This window comes from Rosa rugosa, chromosome 6, assembly GCF_958449725.1.
Source record: "Rosa rugosa chromosome 6, drRosRugo1.1, whole genome shotgun sequence".
NCBI classification, from domain to species: Eukaryota; Viridiplantae; Streptophyta; class Magnoliopsida; order Rosales; family Rosaceae; genus Rosa; species Rosa rugosa.
In genome coordinates this window covers 10,156,045-10,172,459 of record NC_084825.1, presented here as the reverse complement: position 1 = coordinate 10,172,459, position 16,415 = coordinate 10,156,045, and the positions used below count along the sequence as shown (strand labels likewise).

Sequence of the window (16,415 nt, the reverse complement as noted above, 5' to 3'; positions counted from 1 at the left end):
TCAGAAAATAGAAATATTGAATATATGGGAGATTTTCTTGAAAAGAAAATTTTATGCATTATATATGTTGAAGGACTCAATTTATTGGGTCACATATAAGTAGATATAAATGCCAACTTCATGCACATCTAAAAAGAGACTTTAGGAAGTTGAGGTGTTGTTCGGGCAACGCTGGTGGTGCGCAGCCGTGCGCGGCAGCCTTGCTGGTGGTGGGAGTTTTTGGGCCGGTCCAAGGCTTATGGGACTACTATGGTGGGCTTGCTTTTTATTTTATCAAATATTTAATTGGGTCTGGGCTTCTGCTTTAGGCCCAATCTATATTACCTTTTATTTATGTTATTTTGTTGGGTCCTTGACCTAAAACATCAAAATTGGCCAAACTTATCTAACCTACCCCAATAATAGAATTTTATTCCCACTAACCTAATTTAAATTGAAATGACAATTTTGCCCTCAATTGAATTAATATATTACATCATGCCACTACTCTAATCCACACTGATCTCTCTCTCTCTGCCATGGTGGCTCCGGAATCAGAGAACGAAGCCCACCACCGCCAGACCTTCACTGCGCCCAGACCTCGCCGGACCTTCATTGCATCCTGACCCCGCCGGACCGTCACTGCCTCAACCCCGATTGGATCAGAACACAATTCCAGATTTGCTGCTTTCGGAGCTCATCGACTGGAAGCATGGCGACCAGATCTTCCAGTCGAAACTCAAACTCTCCTCCAGAAAGCTCCGGACTGGACCTTCCAGTTGATTCTTCGCCGTAGACGAGGACGTAGCTCTTGGAAGACTAGAGACGAGGACTCGAACCCAGTGATTTGGTCCAATTTCTGACATGGGTGCCCATATCAGTTTTTTTTTTTTTGGTAAAACAAGTGTTTTTTTTTTTGTTAAAATGGGGTAGAAGGCCCAGAAAGAAAGAAAGAAAAAGTTTTATTAGGGAGTAGTAGACGTCTATTGCTTCCTAATAGCGTCTATACCAAGTGAAAGTACAAGGACAGAATATGATTTTCTGGAAAACGAGGATTGCAGTGCACTGATCAATCCTTACTGGGCAGCAGAAACCAAAATAACAAACTAAACACCAGATTTTGGTTACGCAGTGAAAACCTCAAGTATGAGATTAAAAACACTGCGGGGCTCTTACTCTTGAGAACCCAAAATAAAGATCATCATATTGAAAATGATATGTTCTTTTACAAACTTTGAATAGCACTAGCTCGGCTATAAGATTCACACAAAATCTAATACAAAGTTTGTCTTCCTTCTAGAACTCCTTCACTTGAACGATCTTCAAAACTTGTTCTTCTTTCTTCACCGTCTCTCTACTGATCTCAAGAGAGTTTTATGCATATGAAACTATGAGCACAAACACTTATACATGGACCAAGTGTTTTGACTCTTTTTGAAGACACAAACTCAAACAAACATGCAAGACTTTAACAATAATTCTTGCGTCCCTGAATGCTCAGATTGACCGTGTATCAAAACTTCAATCAATGCTTTTTCTTGCGGCAACAAACCCTATAAAAAGATTTAACCCTAATACATATTAATTAGGAAAGAAACTTCCCTTATATGAACTCCACAAAACTTAAGGGAAACCAATTAGGAATAGGCACGGCCTCACAAACCCTAGGGCATCAATACTATGAATTTTAACCATCAGAAGGCCATTTAAAAACGTAAATTCATAAAAATAAAAACCTACTTTCCAAAATCGGACTCCACAGAAAAACTGACTGTAGACTCGGGGATTGTAACAGGTGTTGCAATCCCATGCTTATGCAAATGCATTTACCTGTTTTCCTGAGATCAGTAAAGAGTCTTCAAGCTTTGTATGGGAATGCCAATATGACATGTACAAGAATAGTACCTACAATCTCCCCCTTTGACATTCCTATACAAAACATAGATTAAGACAAACTCTCCCCCTCAACAAGTACAGGAGGAACATCACAACTCTTCATCCATTCATTCCTGAAACACTTATCACACACTGGTAAAATACATAAGATAGAATAATGTTATCACAGTCACACATCTAATTTCTCCCCCTTTTTGAATAGGAATGACAAAGCTAGGCAACTTATGCAGCGGAAGCAATGTAGAAGGAGGATCACAAATAGATGGGGCACAGTAGACACTAGCCCAAATCGAATCAATCAGAGGAAGATAGACCAAGTATTAATACTCCCCCTAAGTGTGATCATGTGATGAGAGATGCAAGAATGAAATGCAAACACACAATGAGTGAGTTGTATCCAAATGCTAAGAACAGATTTAATTCGCATAGCTTTTCCAACAAGAGCAATACCACTTAACCATAAACAAGAGTGCAACAAAATAAGTTCATACGAGTGAATTGATTCCGACAATCACAAGGTAAGATAGAGGGTGATCGAGTATTCTATACCTCTTGTTGTGAAGAGTGAACATATTTCAAGATGGGGTGTGTAATATTTGTGGAAACCTGAAAAGCAATGCTCACATACGAAACACATTTAAGCACATAAACTTTATTCCCCCTTATAACACCGTGTGGGCTTGATTTTGAATTTTTCTTTTGCCCTTTCACACAAAGTAACATTTTTGCTCAAGAAGACTACGACCCATGTAACGAGTATTATGCTAGCAGCTCCCAAGTCAGATGACTTTAGGGTACTAGATGTAACAAGGACATCCCAAAGAGCACATCTACTCGAGTCAATAGTTTCACAATCCACCGGGGTGACCAAACCATTCCCGTTTCTTCCCAATCCTCATATCGTTCGTCACGACCGAGGCCTGTTTACTTTGGGAATAGCCTGGCCATGCTCCATTAACCAACTACATTTTTTTTTTATATCAAGGAGCAACCAACAAGAGTAATTTCGTACATGAGCAATGAGAACAAGCCAACCATCAATTAAGACTTACCACCACGTAGAGTATGTGTGCATGTGAGGTTTCAAGATTGTAGAGAATATGTTGTTCAAGCTCACAATTACAGAGTGACGTAAGTACAAGTTCAAAACGTGCTAGGCACCTTATTGCACACAGATTTAAAGAAAATAGTATGGCCCTTGTCAATCTAAGTTCAAAATAATCTGTCAGACACTCGGGGATACAAACCACTATTTTTCAATCCTAAATTTCCAGAAACTGAACCTAACAGTGCAGAAAGTAAAGAAAATGCACCTATACTATCATGAAGACATGCACCATGAATGCATGCAAAATGGATCAAGCGAAGTGAGAGTATCAATACTTAGAGCATCCACCAACAGTGCTTCTAAGTGATTCAAATTAAGTTATGTCTAAAGGCCTAGTAAAAGAATTAGCCAATTTGTGACCAGTAGGAACAAAAGCACGCTCAAGCATATTATCAAGATTATCCATATGAGTAGAAAAACGATTATTTGAACCTTTTTTAATCCAGATTTGCTTCTGCTTCGTTTTTGTTTCCAGATCCATGGGGATTGAAGCCAGCTTTGCAATCCTGGCGATCAGATTCAGACCCTCTTTCAACTCAGCTTGCTGCGAAGCAGGTGAGTTAATTCTCAATGTTTTCCTCTGATTTTGAGTAACCCTGCGAAGCATATTGCACCTAGGACGTATGTGTCCTAATTTTTCACAATAATGACAAGTAGGAACAAAGTTTTTGGAGTTGTGAATATACCTGGGCTGACGCACAGACATGTGACTGTCAGAACTTACCTGAGCACCTTTTTGATAGGTTTGAAGGGCTAAATTTATCTCTGATCTTTTGGGCAACTTGGGACCAGAATCATTGTTATTTGAAGCTTGTGACTGATCCAATGAACTTTCACACCTCACACCTTTAACAAAGTTTAAAGACTTGCAAGACTCACTTTCATAACCTAACCCTTCTTTGTTGCCATGAGTTTTACCAAAGCCCATCATCTTGGAGACTTTTTCAGACCCTATAGAGAACTTGTTGAAGGTTTCCTTGACTTTGAGTAGCTCATCCTGCAATTTCTCATTTTCAAGGGTTAGTGAAACATTTAGAGTAGACTGAGCCTTGACTTCAACCTGCAAAATTTTGATTTTGTTTATAAGCTCATCATGCTCCTTGTCCCAATTTTGAGATTTGACCTCACCTTGCAAAACTTTAATCTTATCATCAAGGTCAGTACGTTCTTCTTCCCATTCTTTTAAAGAAGTATCAAATTTTTGCTCAATTTTCATCTTTTCCACTCTTAAAGATTCAATTTCTTCTTCAAGTTTTTTATTTTTTCGAAGAACAATTTTGGAAGCATTATACAATTGCTTACACTTTTCATTTGTTTCTTCATCAAGAGTATCATCTTCCAAGTTAGAACCATCAGAAAAATCAATATTAAGAGAAGAAGTAAGAGCAAGATTTACCTCTTCATTCTCAGATTGAGAGCCTTCATCACTATCACTCCAAGTAGATTTTAGAGCCTTGTTTCCACGCAAATTATACCTTTTATTGCCACAATCGGCAGCAAGGTGACCAATTCCACCACACTCAAAGCATTTAGGCTTGTTAGGCAAAATTTTCAAAGAGTTTCCAAAAGATTTGTTTTTTAAAATTTTTTTGAACTCTTTTGTCAACAAAGCTAAATCCACAGAATCATCAACAATATAATCTTTCTTTTTAATAGAAGAGAAAGCAATATTTTTTACCTTTTTCTCGGGCTTGATCCTCATCTCAAAGGTTTTGAGATTACCTATTAGTTCGTCAAGAGAATAGGTGTCCAGGTCTTGAGTCTCCTCTATGGCAATTTGCTTGGCTTGAAATTTTGAAGGAAGAGCTCTGAGAAATTTCTTGACTATTCGATGCTCCTCAAATGGATCATCAAGGCTACGACATTGGTTTGTCACATTGAGAAGTCGAGCGTGAAAATCATCAATTGATTCATCTTCCCCCATGGTCATGTTCTCAAATTCCAATACGAGTGTTTGAAGCTTCTGACCTCTAACCTTCTTGTTCCCCTCATAAGTAACCTGAAGTAGATCCCAAGCTTGTTTGGCTGTGTCACAATGGCTAATTCTCATCCTCTCCTTCTTGGACAAAGCTGTGAATAGTGAATTCCTTGCCTTAAAGTCACAAGTTCTATCACGAACTTCTTCTTCTGTCCATTCCTTCCTAGGTTTGAGAACCCTTGCAGAGGACCCTTCTACTTTCTTTGAATCTTCTGCCTTGGTTGGGTTTTCCCATCCATTCTCAACTATATTCCACATGTTTTCATCTTGAGAGTAGAGAAAGGCCCCTATCATAATCTTCCATTGTGAATAGTCTTCACCATCAAACAAAGGCGGGCAATTTATAGAACTAGAGGCTCTGTTATATTCACGTTTCATCCTTGACCACGGATCAACTAAAAAAGCTTTAGAACCTGCTCTGATGCCAAGTGAAAGTACAAGGACAGAATATGATTTTCTGGAAAACGAGGATTGCAGTGCACTGATCAATCCTTACTGGGCAGCAGAAACCAAAATAACAAACTAAACACCAGATTTTGGTTACGCAGTGAAAACCTCAAGTATGAGATTAAAAACACTGCGGGGCTCTTACTCTTGAGAACCCAAAATAAAGATCATCATATTGAAAATGATATGTTCTTTTACAAACTTTGAATAGCACTAGCTCGGCTATAAGATTCACACAAAATCTAATACAAAGTTTGTCTTCCTTCTAGAACTCCTTCACTTGAACGATCTTCAAAACTTGTTCTTCTTTCTTCACCGTCTCTCTACTGATCTCAAGAGAGTTTTATGCATATGAAACTATGAGCACAAACACTTATACATGGACCAAGTGTTTTGACTCTTTTTGAAGACACAAACTCAAACAAACATGCAAGACTTTAACAATAATTCTTGCGTCCCTGAATGCTCAGATTGACCGTGTATCAAAACTTCAATCAATGCTTTTTCTTGCGGCAACAAACCCTATAAAAAGATTTAACCCTAATACATATTAATTAGGAAAGAAACTTCCCTTATATGAACTCCACAAAACTTAAGGGAAACCAATTAGGAATAGGCACGGCCTCACAAACCCTAGGGCATCAATACTATGAATTTTAACCATCAGAAGGCCATTTAAAAACGTAAATTCATAAAAATAAAAACCTACTTTCCAAAATCGGACTCCACAGAAAAACTGACTGTAGACTCGGGGATTGTAACAGGTGTTGCAATCCCATGCTTATGCAAATGCATTTACCTGTTTTCCTGAGATCAGTAAAGAGTCTTCAAGCTTTGTATGGGAATGCCAATATGACATGTACAAGAATTGTACCTACAATAGTGAAAATACAAGGACAGAATATGATTTTCTGGAAAACGAGGATTGCAGTGCACTGATCAATCCTTACTGGGCAGCAGAAACCAAAATAACAAACTAAACACCAGATTTTGGTTACGCAGTGAAAACCTCAATTATGAGATTAAAAACACTGCGGGGCTCTTACTCTTGAGAACCCAAAATAAAGATTATCATATTGAAAAGGATATGTTCTTTTACAAACTTTGAATAGCACTAGCTCGGCTATAAGATTCACACAAAATCTAATACAAAGTTTGTCTTCCTTCTAGAACTCCTTCACTTGAACGATCTTCAAATCTTGTTCTTCTTTCTTCATAGTCTCCCTACTGATCTCGAGAGAGTATTATGCATATGAAACTATGATCACAAACACTTATACATGGACCAAGTGTTTTTACTCTTTGTGAAGACACAAACTCAAACAAACATGCAAGACCCTATCAAAATTCTTGCCTCTATGGATGTGTGCAGCAGACCGTGTATCTCTTCCCCTCAATTAATAGGCCTGCGGCAACTACTCAATAAAATCCATATTTTACCCAAATTCGACTTGTATTAGGAAAGAGCTTTTATTCCAAGATACCTACAAATCCTAGAATACCTAGGACTTAAAAAACAACTCTTTTATTTATCAGAGAAAATCTTTTAAGAATGTAATTCCATAAAGCCCAAAATCAACTTCCTAAAAAATGACTCCACATAAAAGGACTCTTTGTATGGGAATGCCAATACGACAGGTACAAGAGTTGTACCTACAATTGTAGGTACAAGTTTTGATCAACTTGGTGTGTTGGCATTCCCATACAAAACGGGAAAGTATCCTTGAGGTTTAATGGGATTAATATCTTTTATTTATTTAAAGATATTTTTTGTGTGTACAAAATTGTGTTATTGATTGCCTAAGTATTTTAGGTTTTGGTGTTCTTATTTGTTAATTATCTTTAACACAAAAGAAGGTTTCCTTGTAGAAGTGGAATTAGGTTAGAAATATGTTTTATTAGGTTTTGCACGGCATCTATTGAGAGATTGGAGAATATATGCAGCCATATAGAGGACCATGCACGCAAGAATTAGTTGGAGTCTTGCTTGGTGAATATTTGGTATTGAAAGTTTCTTTCCTAATTAAAAGTCAATTAGGGTAGAATCTTTTTGTATTAAAAAGATTGGGTTGGTCTTTGATATACAGAGCAAGAGAGACGGCCTCCCTTGGGGACATTGAAAAAAAGAGACGTTCATAGAGGGAGAGACCATTGATGCAAGAATTATTTGAGTAGTCTTGCTTGTTTGCTTAAGTGTGTGTTATCATAAGAGTCAAGACACTTGGTCCATGTTTAAGTGTTCTTGATCATTCATTCATATGCATTAATTCTCTCAAGATCAGTAGGGTGACTGTGAAGAAAGAAGAACAAGATTTGAAGATCGTTCAAGTGAAGGAGTTCTAGAAGGAAGACAAACTTTGTATTAGATTTTGTGTGAATCTTATAGTCGAGCTAGTGCGATTCAAAGTTTGTAAAAGAACATATCCTTTTCAATATGATGATCTTTATTTTGGGTTCTCAAGAGTAAGAGCCCCGCAGTGTTTTTAATCTCATACTTGAGGTTTTCACTGCATAACCAAAATATGGTGTTGTTTGTTATTTTGGTTTCTGCTGCCCAGTAAGGATTGATCAGTGCACTGCAAGCCCCGTTTTCCAGAAAATCATATTCTGTCCTTGTATTTTCACTGGGGGCAATAAATGTTTTGAATTGATGCAGTCTCCTCGTTTTTTTCTTTAATCAAAGTTTTATTTGTCTAATTTTACAGAGATTAGTTCCCATTCTGGCGATCGAAAGTTCTATTGGGGGCAATAGACGTCTACTAAGGGGAAATTGATTATTAGGGTAATAGACGTCTATTGCCCCTCTATTGGGAGATAATAGACGTCTGTCCTCTATTGGGAGACAGTAGACGTCTATTGGGCAATAGAGGTTTTCAGAAAAATCCGGTGGGCGAAACCCGGTGACCGGAATCCTGCAAAAGTTGGCAGGAATCCGGTGACCGGCGACCAGATTCCGGAGACCGGTGATCAGATTCCGGCGACCGGTGACGGGCTCCGGCGAAGTCTCCTATGGTCTCTCTCTCTCTCTCAGTAACAAAGGGGTGAGGGTAAAATAGTATTAAAAAAAAAAAAAAATATCTTAATTGGGTATTAGGGAAGACTTCCTTAGAGTGTTTTGAGTAAGAGAGAATTAAAAAAACTTAATGAGGTAAGTGAGAAAAAAATCCTTAGAAATGGGGTAAATGGAAAAAAAAACCCTACTTTGTTATTAGCATAATTAGATGTGGCGTTATGCCGACAATAAGTCCTTCCCATTTTGGGGTAGGGCGACGTGGACTCTGTCCCGAACTGCACACCTTGTGTGCTTGGTTTGCCTTAGTTAGGTGACGACCTCCTTGCTTTGTCAAATGGTCGCAACCTCCTAGTGGTAAGATGAAACTAAGTGTCGTCGGATTCAATTTCCAGTGGCAACATAGTGAGAAAACTGATCTTATTAGTATATTATGGCTTCGAGTAAGCATTTACTTTCCGATATGTCACTACATTTGTAAAGCGAATAGAGTAGCCAGAAGTGCACTCCTAACTAATTGGTGCATTTTAGAATACATATTCTTAGTTGAGACGCCTATTATTATCTCGGGTGATTCTCTTGATGCTTATTGTAATTTGGGGTTTAGGCACTATGTCCCCTTCATGAATTCTATGGTTTCATTAATGACTAAGGCTTAAGGGCAGCCGTTTAGCCCTTCCTCAAAAAAAAAAAGAAAAAAAAAAGGAGACTTTAGGTGATTTAAAAAACGCTCGCTGGTCTACGAAAGTATAATAATCAGACCAAGGCATATGACATATATAGTACAAATTGTAGTGATGAACATGATAGTGATAGATCTTTTTTGAGCTCCCAACTATTTCCCTTATAAGGGGATAATAAGGATGAACAATCTTCCCGTGAGTACCATGACCAGAGTTGTTCTAGCTCCGTGGTCTTCATCTTGTGTGGCATGAGCAAAATTAGTTTCACAAGAAAATTGGCTCAGTCCTCCACCCATAGAAGATTGTCCATGTTCAAACCCTTCACCTCCACCACTTTTTCCGCATTCACCATCTTCATCATTTGAAGAACTATCCGGAGTTGCTACGCCACCAAACGCATCATCACTATATGAATTATTGATTGGGTTATATATATATATATATATTTTTTTTTTTTTTTCAATTTTTTTGGTTTTTGGGATTTTATTGGGATATTTTTATGATATTTGGTATATTGAGATATTTGATGATGTTGCCAAAATTTCGCCAAAACAAGGAAAGATAAGATATTACCCCTGTCTAATATATTGCATGCTTAAAAAAAGAACATATCAGCACATCGGTAGATATATGAAACCTTGGGGGTCACATCCAATCTGTTTTATAGGACGATGAATTGGCTTCTGGACAGGAGGGAAGCGCGAGAAATACCTCGGCTTTCTAACCTATGTTGGTAGAAACAAAAGGAGAGCCTTACGTAAGAAACTTGCAGTGTGGCAGGGTAAGTGGCACCCCAAAAAACCTATTGATCAGAGTGGTGGCTTAGTCACTTCCCTCCTATGCTATGAGTTATTTTATTTTCTTCTAACATTTTTTTTGAGATTCTCTCAATGTTTTAAAAACTACTAGGCTACCGGCAAATAGTGGGGAGGGCAAACGCGTGCTTAGGTAGATTTTCTATGGCTTTCAAAAGGCTGTCCCATAGAGCAGTAGCTTTAGCAAGCAGCACGCTAACTAGTCCAAATTTCTTGAACATGAGAGTAGCAGTGCACCATGATGATCTATAAATAACAAAACCAGCAGCGGCAGATTTGCTTTGAAGAATGGATCCATCAAAATTCATCTTGACAAAGTTAATTGGAGGTGGAAGCTAGATGATGGTGGTCTGACCGGCATTGACGTTATGAGATTTTGCATGGGTATTGTGGTGCCTATAATCAGACCCACAAGCAGCAACTGTATAAATCTGTAACGTCCCGAACCTGAATTCATCGGTTTACTAGTCATTTGGACGGTAAACGATATTTATTTTCACTTTTATTGTCATTTCAGCACTTTTAGTGGCCCTAAAAGTTGACTTTTTGTTTGGGTCAAAATTTGAGAAATTGTTCTTCATGAAAGTTGTAGAAGACGTTAAACTGAGCGCGTGCATATGTGGTACGTAAAAATCGGAGTTCGTATGCGAAAGTTATAAGCGAAAAGGGTAAATTTACTATTCATGGTAGATAGTATAAATTTAAATTTTTTACTGTGGCAGCCGGTAACTTTTCATTTCTCTCTTTCTCTCCTCCTCCCCGCGTCTCTCTCCCTTTTCTCTGCAACTCCGGCCACCTCACGATTCCGGCCACCTGGGGACGAACGAGTGGCACCGTTGGACTCCTCTACTCCTACCCAACCTCCCCACAGCGGTAACTCACGGCGGCTTGGCCGAAAAACGATGCATCGGGTCCTTGAAGTTTACTGTAGCAGTTTGGGGTTTCGTCGATTTCCGGTGATTCCGGCCATCTCCAGCCACCAAACCGGCGTCGAAGGTTCGGTTTTTGCCAAGGATCATTATGCCCCTAGCCTTGAGCCACGACTTGAAGCATGGAGGAAGAATCGAAGGTTTGAATTTCTGGGTACTATTCATAAATCTGGGTTTACTGTTTTCTTAATTGTTGACCTAGGTCTAGTTGTTTTCTCGGGTTGTGGTAGTTGAGAAAAGTGTTTGAAATGTTGAGATGATGGTGCTGCCAAAATTTGGTGGCCATCGGAGCTGGTGGCGGTGGCGGCGGCGCCGCCACTGTGGGAGGCGGCAGCGGCGGCTAGGGTAGCTTTTTAATTTCATTTTCTGGCTAGTTAAATTCTATAATTATCATAGAGCTTGTATGTGAAGTTTGGTGAATTTTGGAGGAGTTTGGAATTGTTTGTGAATTTCCGAAGTTTGAAGTTTTGTGATGGAATTGTGGGAAATCCGGCCGTTGGATTTCCCTCGTTTTCATTGTGGAATATGTAAATTGAGGAATTGGTGTTGTGGAAGAGATTTGGGTGGAATTTGAGAGGTATTGGAGATAGAGATTTTCCGGTTTCGTTTAGGTTCGTATTTATTTTATCGGATTGCCGTTTACGGAAATATAATTGTGTACAGGGCAATGTTGCGAGCTACGGCTAGATGAAGGGACTCGTTTGCGTGGTCGCCAACTAGTACTGTGAGTGGACGTTTGTTTTTGAATATTGATGCATGCATTTATTTTTCGAATTAATGTTTTATTAATTATCATATTATTTTAGTTTCGGATATGATTTAGGCTTTGGAATATTGCTTGGATTTTCCATCATGATTTTTGGAACGTGAGTTTTATTCGCTCGGATTTGAACTTGTGATTTAAGTGATTTTCGACGAATTATTTTTCCGAGGTGATTTCCGGAATTTATTAATATATTTTATTCGTCGATATTGAGATTTCTGGAATATTTTTCGAAATGAGATTTTGATGGAATTATATTTCTTGTTATTTATTGACTTTCGATTTTGGCATTGGGAATGCCTTATTGTTAATCTAGTTATTCTTTTAGCGTGTGGGACACGCTGTTGCTTTATACGACTTTTACGAGAATTTCTGGGTACGGTTGGGAATTGTACCCGTGTTTTCTTTATTCGTGGGACATGGGGAAGCCTTATAGATTTACTGGATTTTAATAGTTTTTACCCGCCATACCTGGGTCGTCATATTTATTGCTAGCTAGCCTATTAGTACTCCTCCCTGCTTACTATGTGTTTGTGGGTGAGTAAGAGCAGAGCATGGGATGCTCCAGAGTGTGGGACACTCCGACCCGAGCCTGGGAGGCTCCCTTCTTTCGTATGGTGAAACTTCTTCCCCATATTTTATCGTTGCTTGACTAGCGGGGCTAGTCCGATTTTCACTGTAGCCAGCGGGGCTGGTCTTATCTTCTTGAGAAACGAGATTTCAGTTTTACGATATATTATTTTCGAATGTTTTGACTAGCGAGGCTAGTCGGTTTATCGTTTTGAAATCCTTGGATTTAAAGCTAAATGTGTTTTACCATTTGTGCATGCATCGAGGTTTTTAATGAAATAAATGTGGGAAAGTATGAAATCCTTCTTATTTTAAATTGTTTATTTTTGTCCACTCACGCTAACGTTTTCGTCTACTTTCCCCTGGGCCCTTCGGTTTCTAATGCCCAGTTTGCATGCGTTATTAGTTGAGGTCGGGCGTACATGGTTTGAGGCATAGTTGATGAATGGCTTCCGCACTTCTTTGTTGGCTCTGATCTATTGTGGGTTACTATTTTGGGTAGTCCACTTTAGGGGTGACTCGACCAGTTCTCGGTAGAGTTATCTCTAAGGTGGGCCCCGCAGGGCCACCTCGGATTTCGGGGCGGGTCCTGTCAAAATCACCCTAGTTAGAAGGGGATTAACAATCCTGAAAGTGAACTCATTTCTTGCATGCCACACCTATTAGCTCACAAGTTGTTGAAGAGGAAAGATCCCACATTAGAAAAGTGACAAATAAAAATATAACTTATAAGTGATTGGCTCACACCCAGTTGTACCAAGACCTTTTGTGATTAAAACCCAACACCTAACGGGTGGTTAAGTTGGGACAGTATCGGTACAATGCCTGGCTACAGGTCACGCTTGTCGCTGTTTAGCATCGTATTAGAGTGTGTCCCTATCCAATCACGTCTCCAATTATCACGAGTTCATTAAATTGGCCATCGAAACTATTCCAATTGGGTTGTTAATTCACCAAGTTTTCGATGTGGGACTTGTGTCCCAATTTTCAATGTGGGAGTTGGATTTGTTAGTTGATGCCCAAGTCTCCAACGTGGGACTTGTGCCTCAATTTCCAATATGGAAATTGGATTGTTAATTGATTGTACATGCAGACCTAGAGCTAGGTTGCACGTGAGGGGGCGTGTTGGAGAGGAAATATCCTACATTAGAAAAGTGACAAATAAAAATAAAAATATAAATTATAAGTAAGTGGCTCATACCCAATTATACAGATGTCTTTTGTGATTATGACCCTACATCTAACGTGTGGTTAAGTTGGGATAGTACAAGTACAATGCTGGGCCATGGGTTATACTTCTTGTTGTTTAACACAAGCCCCTATAACCAAAGAATAAGCTTGTCATTCTTAACATGCATCCCTTACAAAGGGGCATGAACAAAAGATATTATCTAAAGGTTTAATATAGCTTATCTTTTGTTTTAAGCCTTTCCCTAACAAGAAGCCAATATTTTTTTTTAAAAAAAATTTGGTTGTAGATTTAATAAAGACCATTTTCTTCATCAAGTCAATCTTTTTTTTTAAGCCTTTCCCTAACAAGAAGCCAATAGTTTTTTATTTATTTTAAATTTGGTGGTAGATTTAATAAAGACCATTTTCTTCATCAAGTCAATTTAGCCATGATTATAGAGGTCCTTATATCGGATCCAATTGCCGGCCAGATTTAATAGTAAAATTGTCATTAGCTTTTAGGAGAAATTTTTCTGTGCTATGGTCAAGCCATGTCAGCATGCTGACATGGTTTGACGAGTTAATAAAATATTGACATGTGGTATTATTTATTTAAAATGAGATTACACCTCAAAATTAACCAAACTGACAGCCACCTTCTTCTTCCCAGAGATCTCAATGTCTTCACATGTCTGTTCATGAACACACCCAGATCCAAATGTTTTACCCTAAATCATGTATTCCTAAACCCTATTTTACTGACCGGGTAATTGTGCTCTATTCATAAAAACCACCTTTTTGGCCTCTTAATGGATATAATCACTTCGTCGATCTGTTTATATTTGCTTCCTTCTTCTTCTTGTTTTTTTTCTGCCTCTCACTCATCTTGGCATTTGCTAAGTTCATTTTTGTCTCTTTGCAAATAATTAACTTGCAATTAATTAACCTGAAACATCCTCCTTCCACAAAAGTGCAAAACTCCAAAATCGATGTGAATGTTATTCTATATATGAAATCAATATAAGAATAGAAAATCAGTGAAGAGGGTACTTTTGGAGAGTTGGGTTTAGATCTGGGAGCATAAAGAAAAGAAAAGAAATGAAATGAAATGAATTTTGGTAGAAATGAAGGTTGAAGGTATTGATGGAACAGCAGAGAAGGCAATGAGATTGAAACTGGTTTTTGGGATGACGGCGAGAGAATGTACAAGTATATATCTCATTTAAATAAATAATACCACATGTCAATATTTTATTAACTCGTCAAACCATGTCACTCATATCTTTCGGGAAGGAAATGCTATGGCAGATGTGTTGGCTAACTATGGAGCATCCCATGAAGGTACTCACAGTTGGGATTCTTTGCCTCAATTTTTATCAGCTGCTTTTGGCCGAGATCTTGTTCGATCTACAGATGTTGATTAATTGTGTGGTTTTTTCTTACTGATAATTAGATTTGCGTCCTTGCTTAGACTTAATTTAAGGTTTCCCATTCATTGTATCATGGACTGGAACATTCTAGAATGTTCCTGCTGGTTTGTATTATGGTATTTTGTTTCATGGCTGGCCTTGGTGTAGTCCTCCAACTTGTTTGTATTTTTGCATTCCTATCAATAAAATTTCGAGAGGGGACGAGGAGTTAGTCCCTCTCTCGCTTTAAAAAAAAAAAAAAAAAACTCGTCAAACCATGTCAGTATGCTGCCATGGCTTGACCGTAGCACAGAAAAATTTCTCAGCTTTTAGACGGGAAGAAATCTTATGTCCCCATTTTTGCTATCTCCTTCCATTCTCCAACTAAATTGTTGACACGTGTTTTCCACATCATCCAGCTAAACAACTACTTAACGGAGTTAAAGAAAATTATTATCTTTAAATAAATAAATAAATAAATGAAAGACTAATCCACCTTTAGATCTGCATCTCTACTACTATAAATGGAAACCTAATTTTGGTGTCATATGCTTCACCAAAATTTAAAACACCTAAAATACTCTCTACTTAATAAATTATTACATTAGCATATTTTTAATTTTAAAGGTTAAAAATGAAAACATATTTTTATTTTTAATTGTTCGATAAACATAAAATAAAAACAAACAAAATTAAAAGAACAATCACACGTTCCTCTCTTCGACTATCTGTGTGAACACACGGTTAAAGGCTAATCAAATTGAATTGAAGGCTTCTGTTCGAATAAAAATTGAATTGAAGGCTTCTGTTCTTTAAAGATCCATGAAGCCCATTACCCATATCATAATAACTATCGAGATCAAGCAAGTTTATCCAATTAAGAATCAAAATTCAAAGGCTTTTATATAAATAGAACCGAAAAGAGAAAATTTGACCCAAGGAAAAACCAGAATGCAAAAAGAGGCCTTCTCTTTTGAAGATATCATTATGAATTTCTCAATTTAAATCACATCAAGATCAGTAAATAATAATATAATCATCCAGGACTAGCATCTCTCATGGGTGTTACAAGCTAGGATCTTTGGCATTAACAACTTTTGAAATCTCATATCAGCTGAGTAGCCGTGGCCTTGGCAAGAGGCGGATCCAGAAATGTTTCTCAGGTAAGGTAAGACTCAAAGTAAATAGTAAGGATATATTCAGTAAGTCAATATATCCTACGAAGCTTGCCTATTTTGCCCGTTTCTGCCATTTTTGTCAATATTTTTGTCAAACCTATTAAGGATATATTCAGTACCAAGCTTGCTTATTTTACCATATTCCTGCCCTATTTCTGCCATTTTCACATAGCTTGCCTATGCCAAATATAACTCAAAAATCCAGTCTAGGCAAGTGCCTAAGCTGGGCTCTATGTGCATCCGCCCCTGGCCTTGGCCTCCTCATCGGAATAATCTCGATGGACAGTGAACTCAAAAAATATGTTCTTTTTGTTTATTACAAAAACATAAAATAAATGATAAATGTTAACGGGGTTAAAGCCTGTTAACATAATTGAAAGGTGTCGAACTTTGATTGAAGGACAGGGAAGGAGACACGGTTTTGGGGACAGAAGATCCCCTCCCCATTTGGACTCCAAATGACCTCATTATCAATCATTA

The 16,415-nt window shown here is 38.1% G+C and overlaps 1 long non-coding RNA gene across 1 annotated transcript; it reads left to right on the top strand.

Moving 5' to 3' along the window:
• Positions 1-10,682: 10,682 nt before the first annotated feature.
• On the top strand, positions 10,683-13,311 carry LOC133713897 (uncharacterized). The gene is made up of 3 exons (XR_009848306.1): positions 10,683-10,985; positions 11,509-11,569; positions 12,568-13,311. It is a non-coding gene; the product is annotated as an uncharacterized LOC133713897 (long non-coding RNA).
• Positions 13,312-16,415: the final 3,104 nt, after the last annotated feature.